At 44.2% G+C, this 14,948-nt stretch overlaps 1 protein-coding gene across 1 annotated transcript in view; it reads right to left on the reverse strand.

Moving 5' to 3' along the window:
• The window catches only part of LOC144761640 (alpha-tectorin-like), a 317,960-nt gene that overhangs the window by 139,582 nt on the left and 163,430 nt on the right, over positions 1–14,948 (reverse strand). The gene's annotated exons all lie outside the window — the stretch shown is intronic.

Consider the following 14,948-nt stretch of genomic DNA (forward strand, 5'->3'; position numbering starts at 1 on the left):
AAGAACCTTGGAGTTTTGATGGATATTGAACTTAACTTTAATGTTCAAACGAACCGTACCATCTCTACGTGCACCTGGCTCATAAGGATGCTAAAAAATTCTTCCCATTCATCCAACGACCAGCACAAATACAGGTAGCTCGGTCCTTGGTAATGTCCAGACTTGATAACTGCAACTCATTATACCTGGCCGCCAATAAGAGTATGCAATACAATCTTCAGGTGCTGCAGAATGCACTAGCAAGACTTGTTCTGGACATTCCCAAGCGACAATCAGCCATGAGGGGACTAGAATCCCTGCACTGGCTCTCCCTTGAAAAACTTATTTACTTCAAGTCACTCTGCATGGTACATAAATCACTGTACCTTCCCTACCCATCCAGGTTAAAAACTATGTTTAGTTGGCACCTCCCCAGTAGACCCCTTTAATCTTCGCTTCAATTGCAACTGGTGCTACCGAAAACCAAAAAGAGGAAATGGGGGGATAGAGCATTCTCATGGCAACTAGCAAACTTTGGAATTTCCTTCCTCTCGCACTTAGGTCTATTCCACTTCTTTTACCATTCAGAAAATCTCTTACGACCTGGTTTTTCTCGGCCTAGCAGATATCCGGGCTACTTTTTTCTTCATACTTCTTCCAGACGGTCAGTCTCTAGCGCCTTGATTGTCGCACTTTACAGAGTACAAAAATACTGAGAAACATTGCTTTGCCAATGAATGAATGAATGGGAAAACATTTGTACAGCGTGATCAGCTGCTTCCAATGGGAGCGTTCCAGCGCTTGAGTAAGCAGCGCAAACTATCACTACTACACCTCCCTAAAAAGAAAAGTCTTTACGCCAGATTTAAATAATGACTCCAAGTGGGTATCTTGCAACTTTTTTGGCAGCGAGTTCCACAGCTTGGCTGCTAATAAGGAGAAGGATTGCCCTCCCAATATAGTTTTGCGAACCTTATGGATACATAGAAGAGTCAACCCATGGACCAGGCACGAAACCTCAGCATCATACTGGACTCCTCGCTCACATTTAAGCACCAGATCATGCTGTCTCCTCATCATGCTTCAATACTCCCCGCCTGCTGTGAAACGCCTTCAGATGGATACCCGCTGAGGCCAGAAAGACGGTCGCCCACACACTCATCAGCAGCAGACTTGACTATGGCAATGCACTCTAAGCAGGCGTCACCCTGAAATTCCTCAGGAAACTACAGAACGTTCAAAACACCACAGCCAGACTGTCCCTCAACATCCCCCACCTTAGCCACTACTCCAAACACCTGCAGTAACTCCACTGGCTCCCAGTCAACAAAAGAGTCACCTTCAAGCCCCTCATACACATCTAAAAAGCCCTCCACGCCGCCGGATCTGCAAACCTGAACCACTGCCTCTCATTCCACCTACCCACCAGACAGCTCCGCTCTGCTGGTCTGGCCCTTGCCCCTGTCCCTCTGATCCACAAGACAAGGGCCAGAGTAAGAGCCTTGCCTCTCCACCTCAGGCTATCCCTGTCGCTGACCCAATTCAGGAGGGCTCTCAAGACTTGCCTCTTCGATTGAACTTCATTGCCCAGTCGAATCTGCAGCCCCCCTCCCCCCGGGCCTTGAGACACACACTGGTGAATAGTCACGCTTAACAAATACTGATTGATTGATTGGACCATATGAGTTTGGTAATATGTGCTCTCAGCTCTCATCCTAAAGAGATATTGTTGGGACTACAATTAAAAAATCACCTACGAAACTTGTGCAGAGAATGCACTATAAAATCATACCTGATAAATCTCCACCAGAATAATTACCCCTTCCACGTTTGAAAGGAAAGAAAATTGCATGAGTGACAAGTCCTTTCTATCATGCCTTCAGGATGGTGCAAGAACCGTAACTCTTAGAAATGTGTTGCTTCACCTCCTGGAAGATATCTCTCGTTTAGAAGGCCTCGCTCACGGGCATCATGCTAGCAGCTTTCCTATGTAGCGCTCTTTTGTCCAGAGGCACTGAGCCTCCTCTGAGACGCCTTGTTGCCTTTATTGATCAGGATCATTGTTGCTCAAGCAGCCATACTTCAAACATCTTGAACTCGTTTTAATAGTCAGCCATAATTTTGTACCTCTTTAAGTTCATTTAGGCAACAAAGGCTCTGAGTCTTGCCTGCATGTTTCAATAAACCAAGCCTTTGAAACGCAAAGAACAAAGCAAGCAGAGAGCTACCCAAGCCTCCATTTCGATGTCTTCAAACAGAAAGAAAAGAAAGACATTGTTCAGACCCACGACAGAGGATGACGCCGGGGCAAAGACCAGGGTAATAAATGTGCCCATATGACAACAAAAAGCTGAGGCTATGAAGTCCGGCTATTCAGACAGCGTGGAATGCCTAGAACCACATTTCCATATGAATCCATGGATTTCGCTTTTAAGACTTTTGAGAAGCTCCAAAGCAAAGTTATATTTGAAGTGAACACAGGAGAACAAACAGCAAAGGCATGGATTCCTATAGGTCCTGAAAATGGAACAAGAGTAGCAGTAAATTGTAAAATCCCCAGTGATGCTTTCGGATGTGGTGTTCACATCACAACATGCCTTTCTATTCTCCTTCGCTCCTCTGTCTCTTTAATAGTATTTCTAGAGGTTCATTAAGGCTGTGATAAGCACGTTTGTCCACCTGAAAGTTTTGCACTTTGTGTCCTCGTGTGAACTTAAGTCGGTTCTGCTGCCCACGCCATCTTGATGTCACTAAGATGGTACTGCAATGGCCTTGGACTGAACATTCTCTGAAGGATTGCTGTCATTTTTCAAAGAGCTTGAACTATATGGACTAAACATGTCAACTTGAAAAAAGCTTCCAGGGTACAGAGTATTTTTTTTTTTTTTTACTTTTGAAGGTGTTTGGGAGAGAATCTTCATCGGAAAGGCTAGGGACAGATTGGACGTGTGGACTAGATGCAATTCTTGCAAACCTGAAGATATTTGATATTCACCGGTGGCATTGTGAGCAGTCTACACTGATGTGAAGTACATTATGCCACATGTGACCGCAATGAGGCATGATCATTATAGCCACATCCTAAATTATTCAAGGTGTGAGAATCATCTCCAGTATAAGTTCTTCATGAATTTCTGGTAATCTTCATTACTCCCCCTGCATTACTTACTTGTCGCAGCACGTACAATATGAGGTCATCCCATACCCCCGCCCTCCCAGGCACCATACTACCTAGCCAAAAGTGGATAAATCCCTCCCATATACTCCTCTCTAGCAGAAACCACCTGATTCCCTGGCTTGATCTTGCTCTGAGTTTCCAAAGTTGTGAGTTTACAGATATTTTTGATTTTTAGCTGCAGCACACGCAACAATTATATCTGTGTGTGGTAGGCCTGTGTAGAAAGGGATTGCGACCCCGAGTGAGGGTCTGTGGTCTGGAGCACACACCGGTCCTTGCCAGAACATGACTACTATCAGCACACTGGGCTGTGGAGGACTAACAGTGATGACAGCAACTGATTAACCTTGATGGGATGCCCTTTTTACATGTTCTCTACACAGAGAGAGTTGCCTTCTGGTCTCTCCTGTTTAAAGTTCTCTGCCAGTCCACTACAACTAGCACCATGCTCAACATGGATGACACATGCATGTTGAGACTGTACATGTGCAGTAGGAGAAGCATGTATGCTGTGTGACTAAAACCACTCACAAATCCACTTTGGATCTTCTGTTCATAGATGGTCTGCAAGATGAAGGTTGAAAGAGGCCCGCCTCGGAGCAATGTGAATTGCCCGGCTTCTCCTACATATTCCTGAGCTCATTTGAAATGGACCAGACACTAGTGTGTGGATGACGGAAGAAAAAGGGCCTGTTTGCAGTGCAGGGGCAGTACTTGCTCTTTCTGACTCCATTTTTCTCCAGAAGTGTTACCCCCAACAAGTTGTGAGGTTGCTTAATGAGGAAGGCTTTCCCTCTTTTGTGCCTTTTGTTTGTGCCTTGCTGACAGGGAGCTCCCAGCCCCACCCCTCCTTTGGCCCAAAACCAGAGGACATAGACCATAGCTTGACCAGTTTGGTAACAATGAATACAAAAGTCAGGAACCACCTAAAACCAGTGCCAGAGAAGGGCCTGTGGAACCCACAATCGTTTTCTGAAAACTGAGTTAAATATAGGGCAGAACTCCCCAGTCATTGTGTCAGGGTTGCGGGTCACTGAGTGCCAACTTCCCTTGCCAGGTTCCAGTGCAAGAATCTGGAAGTGTGTCATCCTGATTGAAAGAGTGGCATTGAAACCCTCAATAAGGAAAGAATGCACCGACTATTGAGCAAAGATTTCGCAAGTGCTCTTACAAGAAGGAAACGCTGCCTACAAGAGGAAGAGCGCAAGGGCCTGAACAAGAACTGAAGTTGAGGCCACTGTGCCCAGGGATGGATTTGCACCACCAGGATGTATTGTTAGTTCTTGTGGCACTCGTTCCCCTTGCAGGGTGCCCAGGAGCAGGGTGATGTGCTCAACAGATTTGTGCTTGCATGTGGCACATGGAGTTAGAGATCCTCCTTCCCAGTTTACAAACACATGCAGAAAGTTGCTGATGAGGTCTCGCGTGACTTTGAAAGACAAACTTGACCATAATGTGTCCTGGACGCCTTTACATGAAGAAGATCACCACCACTGTCAACAGTTTCATCTCAAGACAACAAAATGCTTCAGTTGGGCTGGCCCTACGAAGGATCTCAGCCACATTCAGTGGTGTCATACCCATCCCCGACAAGACCACCGCTGTGATAAGGAACGTTTTCTTTGCTTTGTTTGGGTGCGTGGCTTGAAAGTTTGAGCTGGCCGGAGAGCCACATGAAAAAAATGCCCTGCTACCGGCTGGAGCGAGCAGAGTGTGGTTAGCCCCTCTGTCTATGCGTTCCACCTTCCAGATTTGGAGGCATGTGCCTGTATACAATAGTAGGAACCGAAGACGAAGAAGGATTCGATTAAGCCTCCCACTGTGCTTTATGTGCAATGCACGACAGACAAAGTGGGGCAACCCCAACCCAGGCCGGTCAGAAACAGGCAAACCTCGGTAGTGAGTTTTTAAAGGTACAGTGCATATATGAGATATTCCAGGGACTGGATCAGAGACTGGAACTATTGATGCAGTAATCTCGAACCAACTGTATAGCTCCCAGGTTGTATTAGATACAACCGTAGAGAAGCGTCTGGAGATCGCAGTCTATCGTTTCCTAGGGCAATTTACCACTTCTCAGAGAAAACCTTTGGCGACTCTTCCATGCTACCCAGAGAGTCAACTGTTAAAGGGGTGCGCTTCCTGTTCGTCATAGGTTTCAACAGTAAGTTAAGCCTCGGTACTCATGAAAACGTTCTAACAGTATATTTGTTCCATTCTTTATGATGTAAAAACAGCAACAATTTACAAAAAGCAAAACCTGCCATGGAGTGAAAATCTCAGTGTAATGTCTATTTGAGCAAAACCATTGCTTGCACCATTGCCTGCTTTGCAAGCAGAAAACTTTCCCTAAGAAGGAAAACCTGAGTTTGGAAATGTATATCAGAGGAAAGAGGGGCCTTGTTAAACAATGTAACAATGCAGCCACTCGATCCTGAGATGTGAATGAGGCACAGAAGACATTTTTGTTGCAATAGGTTGCGATATGATGTAGTCACTTCCTGTAAGCGTGGCTCCTTATGAAAAGACGCATGAGGACTGTAAGCGCATTGCGTTAACTGTGACATCTATGTACTCCATTTCTACTGGGGCCCCTGCAGGTGAGAGTGGTGGGGCCAGGTTGGGGGGGATTCGATTAAAGACCACAAGGTAAATTAAATTTTTTTTTTATTCGCTCGCCTGTCAAAATAGCCCCACCCGGCCACACTGCCCCAACGCTATTACCTGGACAGTCCGCGGCTGGGTCTAAGTTATTGTCATGTCTCTTACCTGGTGGTCCAACGGGGCTGCATGAATTGTCTATCACCCTATTGCCCATTGAAGGCAGGTTTTAAAAAAGCTGGGGACTCTGCCCATTGTAGTAGCAAAGGAGCCAAATAATTCAGGGGCATATTACCAACGATTAGCGATATTTATCGCTAACGATGCTTAGCAAAATTTTTTTAACGCTAAGCATCGCCGGAAATTATCGCAGAGATAACTTGCTATTAGCAAGGTTTATCTCAGAAGTGATAAAAATCCTCGTGCCAAATGAGAGATTATCGCTGGAAAACCAACGATAATCTCTCGAAGTTTGGCGTTAGCTTGATGATAGGGGCTCACAAACTTAGCCATGATATCCACCTTCCATAGGATATCATGGCTGTCAGGAAAATACCAGGTGTAAAAAAAACAGTGCTAACCGCGGTTAGCGCTGCTTTTTTTTTATCACTAACAGGGTTAGCGAAATCCTTGATAATAGGAGAAATGTCGCTTAACAACATTTCTCCTATTATTTTTCTCTGGATCTCATTAGAGATGCAAGGGGAAGCGTAGAGAAAAAGGGTGCTAACATGCGAATTTGCGTGATAGCACCCTGTTGCTGATAGGGAGATAATTTTATCTCCGCTTTCTTGGCTTTTAAAGCCAAAAAAGCAGAGATAAATCCCTTGATAATATGCCCCTCAGTTCTATCCCCTCTCAATTCCACAGAAAGCAGAGCATTCTCATCTGCAGGAGAACTCACTGCACGACAACTCTTCGTGGAAGGAGAAATACCCTGGCTTCATGGACAGAGAAGGAGAACAGGTTGCCTGCTCTGCATAGGGCTTCGGAGTCACATGATCTAGCGACCTCAGGGAATCCTTCCGTAAAAGGGAAAGATCCCCAACTGTGTTGTCAGGGGGTCTGCTGACCTCACTGTAATCTGCAAAGGAGGAGGAAGCAGAGGGGTGGGTTTTAAATCATTGTAAATCCCATGATTCCTGAAGTCTTAATACCACCCAGGACTGTCAGAGGATATATTACAAGTGTTCAGCAGAAAGCAAGACTCGAGGTACTCCATGTAACGGCTGAGACTCAATACAGTATAAGCAGACTATATATATATATATATGCACCTATACCCTGAAATAGGAATCAAACAATTAAATTCATAAGTACCAAAAAAGCACCAAAATTCAGAAAAGACTATAGTCACAAAACTGAGAACCCGAGTTACACTTTATATATACTCTCACAGTCACTAACCAATTGCGGACATTTAGTGGTTTATAATTATGTTAAGAATTTAGGGCCAGATGTACAAAGCACTGGCCGTAAAATACTGCACGGAATGTTTTAACATAATTTTTGCAACCAGAGCAGTATATTTTTACTTTTGCTGAGTATCCTTTTCTTAAACTTCCTAAGGGCCCTGGAGTTGCGTGTTTTGAATGACGGGTGCAGAACCCAATGTTAAAAATCTGATAATAGCTGTATCTTTTACTCTCATGAAGGCTATGTATCCTTTTCAGCATTGCAAATGATCTTCTCCCATTTATGTTACATGGTAACCTTATCTAAGGTAACTGTGAGAAATCTAAATAATAAACTGTGTCTCCTGTAGCATCGGAGCAAAAATGGATTTACCCTCGATGGGCGGCATACGGGATGGAAACGTTGAGATGCTCCTTTTGTTTGAGACCTTATCACAGAAAGTCATCAAGGTGGAAGTGGGGGGAAAGGAGTAAGACTGATTTGCATATAGCTGGCTCCAAACTGGATGGGAATGGTTAGCAAAAAAAATTTGGATATAGGGCTAGATTTCTGTAGTGGGGTGAATGTTTGGCAATGTCGGGCATTCTGTCCATCAACTTTTTGTCTTGCTCTAGTCGCTTCAAGTGGGAAGGGTATGCCCAAACGTGGGTCCCATGGTCCCTATGCAATTGGATTCAACTAGTCTGACTTTTGAGCGATGATACCATGATACCAGTTCCAGGATGCTTGTTTCCGGTCCAGGGAGGACCTGCCGTGACAGTTCGGGCTGGACTGTTCCCATGGGGTGCAGGGTCAAGACTGATTTGCATATAGCTGGGTCCAAACTGGAATGTCATGGTGAGCAACAAATGATGGATTTAAGCTCAGATCTCTGTACTGGGGTGAATGTTTGACAATGTTCAGCATTCCATCCATCATCTTTTTGTGTTGCACCCGCAAGGAGTAAAACCTTCAGATATGGTGCCATCTCTCTAGGGGTCAATGAAAAGTCATGAAGAGCCATTGTTCTCCCAATTCTGTTTATTCCATTCAATTTGGTATCACAAGTGGGCCATCTGGAAATATTGTGTAACATCAGGAAGACCCAATTGCCCGTCCCTTTTGGCTTGGTTATTATGTGTCTTGCAACCAGCGGATGTGTACCTGCCCAGACAAAGTCATTGATTGTTATTTGTAGCTCTTTCAGCACTGAAGTCGGCATGTAAAGTGGCATGGCCTGAAAATGAAATAAAATTATGAGCAGTATCGTCATTTTTATTGAAGCTATTCACCCAGGTCACAAGAGCCCCCTTATGTGCCACATGTCCAAATCCATATGTATTTCTCTCCCAAAAGACAGGGGTAGTTTGCCTTAACTACCTGGCCAATAGTGAGTGTGATTTTTATCCCACATAGGTGGTGCAATCTGTAGCCTGGCAGAATGGAAAGTGTGCCTTTAGATAATGAATTTGATATTAGGAAATTGACACAGTCAGGATGAGAGACTTGTCAAAATATACTTTAAATCCCCATGTTTGACCATACATCTTACTCAAGGAGCACTTGTCCACTCAGTCGAGTGCTTTATTCATGTCGAGGAAGATCATTGAGGCCTCCTTATGAGTTCTGCATTCATTTTCAAGGACATGTAGGATTTTTGGGATTTACTGTTCTTACGCCAGGCATCATCGCTCCTAGTCCAGACGCTAATACACTAGTGAATGTTTTTTTGTCTATATTAAAGAAGGATATCATCCTGAAGGAACTGCATTGAGTCACGTCTTTGCCTTATTTGGATATCACTGATATGGCAGCCTCCCTCATCAAAGGAGTGGTTAATAAATTAAAGAGTCTGGTCAAAATCGGTGCCTGGGGCTTGCAAAGGATTTCCTAGAAAAAGGCTGTGATATTGTCAGGCACAGAGGCTTAGCTCTTCTGTAAGGCTTGCTGTTTCAGTGATTACTTCCTATATCTAAAAGGGTTGCTCCTGATGAGCTAGCTGTTCCGGTATTAGTATCTGCACTTGAAACGTATGAAGATAAGATGTGGCACACTCTGATGGTACCTCGTCTGAGTTAGACAAGTTAGGGTAGAAGGTGCTAAAGGCATTACCAATCTCCTTATCATGTGATATCCTACATTTCACTCTCTTGGCCTGCAGCTTGCAGGCTAATATTCGCTCTGCCTTGTTTCCCAAACTTCCCCAAATAGTATCTTTATCTAAGAAATAGTAAGGTGTATTCTGCCTTGTCCGAATAAAATGTTTTCTCTGACTGATAACGCAATTGCCAGTAGTTTTCGCTACAGTTAGGGCAAGCAGTGACTCAAGGTGCATGTATATGTCTGTCCTTGTTTCTGAAGTTTTGTGGAAGCGGAAACCCAACAACCACTCAGTATAGCTTTAAGGAGCCCCATAATATCACTTCCTCAACATCACCCTGTCATTCTCTGCTAAGTAATCAATCATTGATGCTTTTCTCCAGCTCTTTAAAACTTCATGTTTGCAGTTGTTGGATATTAAGGGTGTCACCCTACCATTTTTGTAGTGCCTGAAGAGATGAAGCCAGTCTGTGTTTCGACAACTAGGTTAAATTAAATAGCCATATATGGCTCTTAAAATCGTGTAAGAGATTCATTACTGCCAGATGCTTGGCCAGTGTGTTAAGGCCCTTTGCGTTAAAGATAATGCGTTTCACTGCCCACCTATTATGCACCTACAGGATGGAACACGTATACTAAGGTTTTCAGTGTGAATGCAAGTTGGACTAGTCACGGGCCTGTAGCAAGTAGCATGATCAGCACCAATGGACCCTCCCCCAGCCTCGGACACAGTGTCATAACTATAACAAACTATCATTACTTCTACAGAATGATGACAGTCTGTTTTGGCATTAGGCCATCTACACAGTGTTTCAGGCGTAAGTGCCTCTCTCTCCATTTGTGAGTCAAGTTGGAGTCATCCAAGTCTTATGGATTGTTGTCATTCCTAATAACTGCTCTCTATCAATGATGCACATTTGCCCTGTCCACAGCAATGTCCTCCAAGGACAGCTCTCTCTTACATCTACGGAGTCTCACTCTCTGCCATTGCAGTCACTGTGGTATCGGAGCCTCTGCGCGGGGATCTTCCTCAGTTGCAACAGAGTTCTCATCCTCAATGCTCAGAAGTCTCTTTGCTCCAGACCTGTTAATTTTCTTTCTACCCAGGCAGGTGAAGATAAGACACAACCGGTGTCTCCATTGATATGCACTTTCTTTGTCTTTAAGTGTTTTGTAAGCCGTCTGATATCTAGGTGCCATCTGAGCTTGGGGAAGTATTGCTAGAATTGTACTATTGGCCGCAGAAAAGTCGGTAACTGTTTGTCCTGGTTATTAGTTCCTCATTTTCTTCATAGAAGTGTGCAGATGTGAGTATATCATGGGATGCATCACCTCTGGGGTCTCCATTTCCAAATCATTGAGTTTGGTCTCAGCAGATGCTCTTCCGCCATTTCACAATGAAATGTAGCAGCTAGTGAACTCAGTTTTGGATGTCGATACCTCATCCTCCTTTTGCAAGCTAATCTGTACATTATTTCTCCAGTGCTAATCTATGTCTTCAAGCTTCAGTCATAGGAAGATGTTCTGATACCATTGTTCCTGGAGTGCTGCTCTTCTTAGCAGTCATCAACAGTTCTTCAATGGTCTTTGTCCCTGACATGAATGGATGTAAGATCCCCTTTGAAATCTGTGAAACGTTTCGAAATCCTCTCTTATGGTACCCATCTTGTCTTTGATGACTGTAGGAATTGCTGCATATAGTCTTTGGTAATGTTCAATCTATGGAGAGGAGTTTGGGAGCTCCTTGTTCATCGCGGCCAATTTCGGAGTGAGCATCTCCTTCACTGAGATCTCCCTTTTGCCATATTGCTTGCCACCTTTGAGATGGGTATGGTGTGTACAGCCCCTCAACTAACTCCTGGGTAGCTTGTGTGATCAATGCGTTTGTAGATATTTGAGAAGCTAATTTTGTTCCGGGGCAAGTGGGAGAATCCCAGCAGACAGGAGACCAGCATCTTGCCTCGTCCCAGGGGGGTAACGCAGGCTCCTCAGGCCCCTGTGGTGCTCACAAACCTACAGGGGTCCCCTACTCATTATGGAGCCCCATTCAGCCCAAGACTAATGAATATCTGTGAGATATGGAAGGGGGCCCTCATCTGATCTCATGTTACTTTATCCCACTGCCTTCTCCTTGCCACAAGTAAGCAAACATCAGGGGCTTCATACCTGTCTCAGCTTTATCTTGAACTCTCGTCAAGTGTGGCTTGATCAAGTGGAAGCAGTCCAAGTGAGTCTTTTGAGGGTATCAAGTTATGATATCTGTCCACTGTCTAACACTGTGGTGTCCGAGGCTGTGCCAAAAGGTGCCATTTCATCAGCTCTACAATAGACTGGTGGATATATCTGGCCTACTACTTTGCATGCTTTGATTATGGACCGAGTTCATGATGCCTCCTCGTTGTTTGTTCGTGTCTATGGCACAAAAAGGAGTCTTTCCATTTCCTCGTTAAATGTGAGTATCCTTCCTTTACACCCACTAGTTCTATAGATTTTCCCTTTCTGAGCAGACCTTCCTTCGGGATTGTATAATAGGGGTCATCGAAGCACCACCCTGGAACTTAGGGTCTCTCCCTCACACCTTCCATTACGGGTGTACTTTGCACTTCATTGCTACTTTGTTTATCAGCCTCCAACAGTGATCCAACACGTGTGTCAATCGAGGCCCCAGAGAGCCACCATCTAGAGGAGATGAAAGGCAAGCCCTAATCTTTGAGCCTCCATCTTGGCTCTCAGCAGCTAGAAACTGGCACTTCCAGTGTTGAAAGCAGGCATGCGTTGGTCTGAATTTAGATCATTCTTGACGTTGAGCGCAGTCCTGCAGCCTGGTGAGTCACTTTGCCTGGGGTTCAATAGCACTTCATCCATTGGAGCCTTTTTAGTGATAGGCGGTACTTCAGACATTCTGTAAACGCTAGATACGACAACCCCATTTCTCCACAGGCCATGCTCCTAAAACTCACAATATTTGAAAATGGTTACCAGTTGGCTAGATATTACCCTTGTCTTCTGAAAAGTTTAGAACTGAAAAAAATGCAACAGAATATCCCCAGTTTTAGGCAAGGAATTAGTAAATGTGCCTTCTAGAAAATATATTCTTGACAGATCCCTCAGGACACATTGCTCACAATAATTTTAACTGAAAACACACATATATATATATATATATATATTACCTACTGGCGGTCGCCAGTAGGTATATATAGTTAGGATTTTTTCCCTATGGGATTTTTGAAAATTCTATGTCTAATAACTTTGGCGTTTGTGGACGGAATTGGCTGAAATTTTCAGCAAAATGGAACATTTTGTTTCTGAGCAGCCACTGGAAATTTGGGGGGAGTTGGTCCAGGGGGGGCCGAGAAAAAAGGGGGGTCCCAAAACGTGTTTTTAACATTGAGTTTTCCATAGGGCGGTTAGCCTCATTTTTAGCCCGAACGGCTGAATGGATTTGCACGAAACTTGGCAAATTTGTAGGGACTGGTAGCCCGATGTGCCTTTTGTAGGTCTCAATGTATGTGCTCCAGTGGATTTTGAGAAATTAACGTTCAAAAAAAGATATATATCTAGATCCGCGCCTGGAGCGCTCCCGGATACGCGTACGGGAGAGCGCTCCAGGCGCGCCACGCGACTTGCGCACGGCAAGCTGATTGGTTCTCGGGTGTCTATAAACATTCGAAACAGTCCGCAGCGGCCGCCATCTTGTGTCTCGGTAGGATTGAGACACAAGAGGTGGCAAAAATCAAAGGGGGAAATGAGCAAGAGGGAGCAGGGTACACACCCCCTGACCCCCTAGGTTTCATGTGGGGGCCATAAAAGGCTCCCGCGGGTGAAAAAAATAAATAAAAAAAAAATCGATTTTCGCGGGGGTGAGCGCCCGGTACGCGCACCGGGGAGCGTACGGGGGAGCGTACCATGGAGATTAAAAATGACAGACTTTAAAAAAAATAAAGCTTCTTTTTAAAAATTGGAGGTAGTTCTGAAAAGAACTTTTTTTTTCATTTTGTTGTTTTATATATATTTTTTTTTTGTTTTTTTTGTTTTATATTTTTTTAGACTTTTTAAAACAATTTTATATTTTTTTTGTATTTTTTTCAAGGGAAAAACAAAAACAAGGATTGCAAAACTGCTCAACAGGAGCAAAAAAAATTGAAAATTTAGGGACTGGAAGAGCAGCGGTGTTGCTGTTTCTTTAGAGCAATCAGTTCAACACTCTGCTCCCCATAGCAGAGCAGTTCGTCACACTCTGCGCACAAAAATTTGATGCCCGCAAACACCGGCTGAATGTTAGGGATCATTCTTCCACGGGGTGGTCCCGAAGGTGTTGCTCCACCAGTGGAGGTGCTGCCGCCATCTGTTGGTACATTCCGTGCCAGCTCTCTGACACTCTCCCTGGCAAAGTTGTTAGGGTGTCTTCTTTTGACATGCCGGATCAAATTGGCATTGCCAAAACTATATTTTTTCAGAGGATTGCCTCTGGATAAACTACTCCCACATATTTTGCATGTTACTTTGGGAGCGTTCACTTTTTTCTGTCCTTCTGGGATGTCGTAAAATTTCCAAATGAAATGGGGTTTTTTCTTTTGCTGAGGAGGGTCCTCATCCAAAAATCCCTCTGAATCACTGCTGGATGACTCTCTTGCAGCCATTGCTGGAGATCAGAAAAGTAGGAGATAGAGTAGACACAACAGCTCTTGCTCTCTCCAAGTACAAAGCAATAGTGAGAGAAATGGGTGGGTTTCACACAATTTGGAAAAAAAAAAGTTCTGAACCAATGAAAAGTGTTATTTTAAAGTCACATGGTTTGACGCGCTTACGCTACGCGCCCGGGGCGCGTCCCGGGCGTGTATCGTAAGCGCATCGGGGCGCTTACGTTGCGCGATCGTATGCGCTTCCGGGTGCGCTTACGCGGTGCGTCATAAGACGCATCTCGCGGCTACGCGATACGTGTCTTATGACGCAAGGCGTGGCGGCTACGCGATACGTCACGATGTTGTTTTCGTTCTCGACAATAGCGCTTCCGGGACGCGCATTAGTACGCGCCTCGGGGCGCGCCGCCAGATTGCGCTTACCCGTGCGTTCACCTGTCCGCGCCCCGGGAGCGCACTAAAAATAATATTAAAAAAAAATAAAAAAATTATAAAATATAAAATTAGATTTAAAATGTATTATTTTTATAAAGATTTGCTATTAAAAAACCTATGAAATTCACTGAAAAAACCATAGGTTATAGACCATATATAGTTAGGAATTAGCATTTACAAAACCTTGAAAATTCACTGAAAAAACCATAGGTTATAGACCATATATAGTTAGGAATTAGCATTTAAAAAACCTTATTTTACTCACACAAAACCATTGAAATTCCATATATAGTTAGTTGCAGTAACTATATATCGCGCACCCGCAATCCACTGCTGATCATGTCACATATTACATCATTCATGACATGGTCAGTGACATCACTGATGACATCACTGATGACATCTCAAATGACATCACTGATGACATCACTGATGACATCTCAAATGACATCAGTGATGACATCATGACACACCAATACCAGTTACTACATACGCACTCACTGATTCCTACGTCTACACACACATTCACTCATTCACCCATACAATCACTCATAAATACAGTCACTCATTATTACAACACTATCATATGCACTCATACACCTAGTCAGTCCTGTGAA

The sequence above is a fragment of the Lissotriton helveticus genome, chromosome 6, assembly GCF_964261635.1.
Source record: "Lissotriton helveticus chromosome 6, aLisHel1.1, whole genome shotgun sequence".
In the NCBI taxonomy this organism is placed as follows: domain Eukaryota; kingdom Metazoa; phylum Chordata; class Amphibia; order Caudata; family Salamandridae; genus Lissotriton; species Lissotriton helveticus.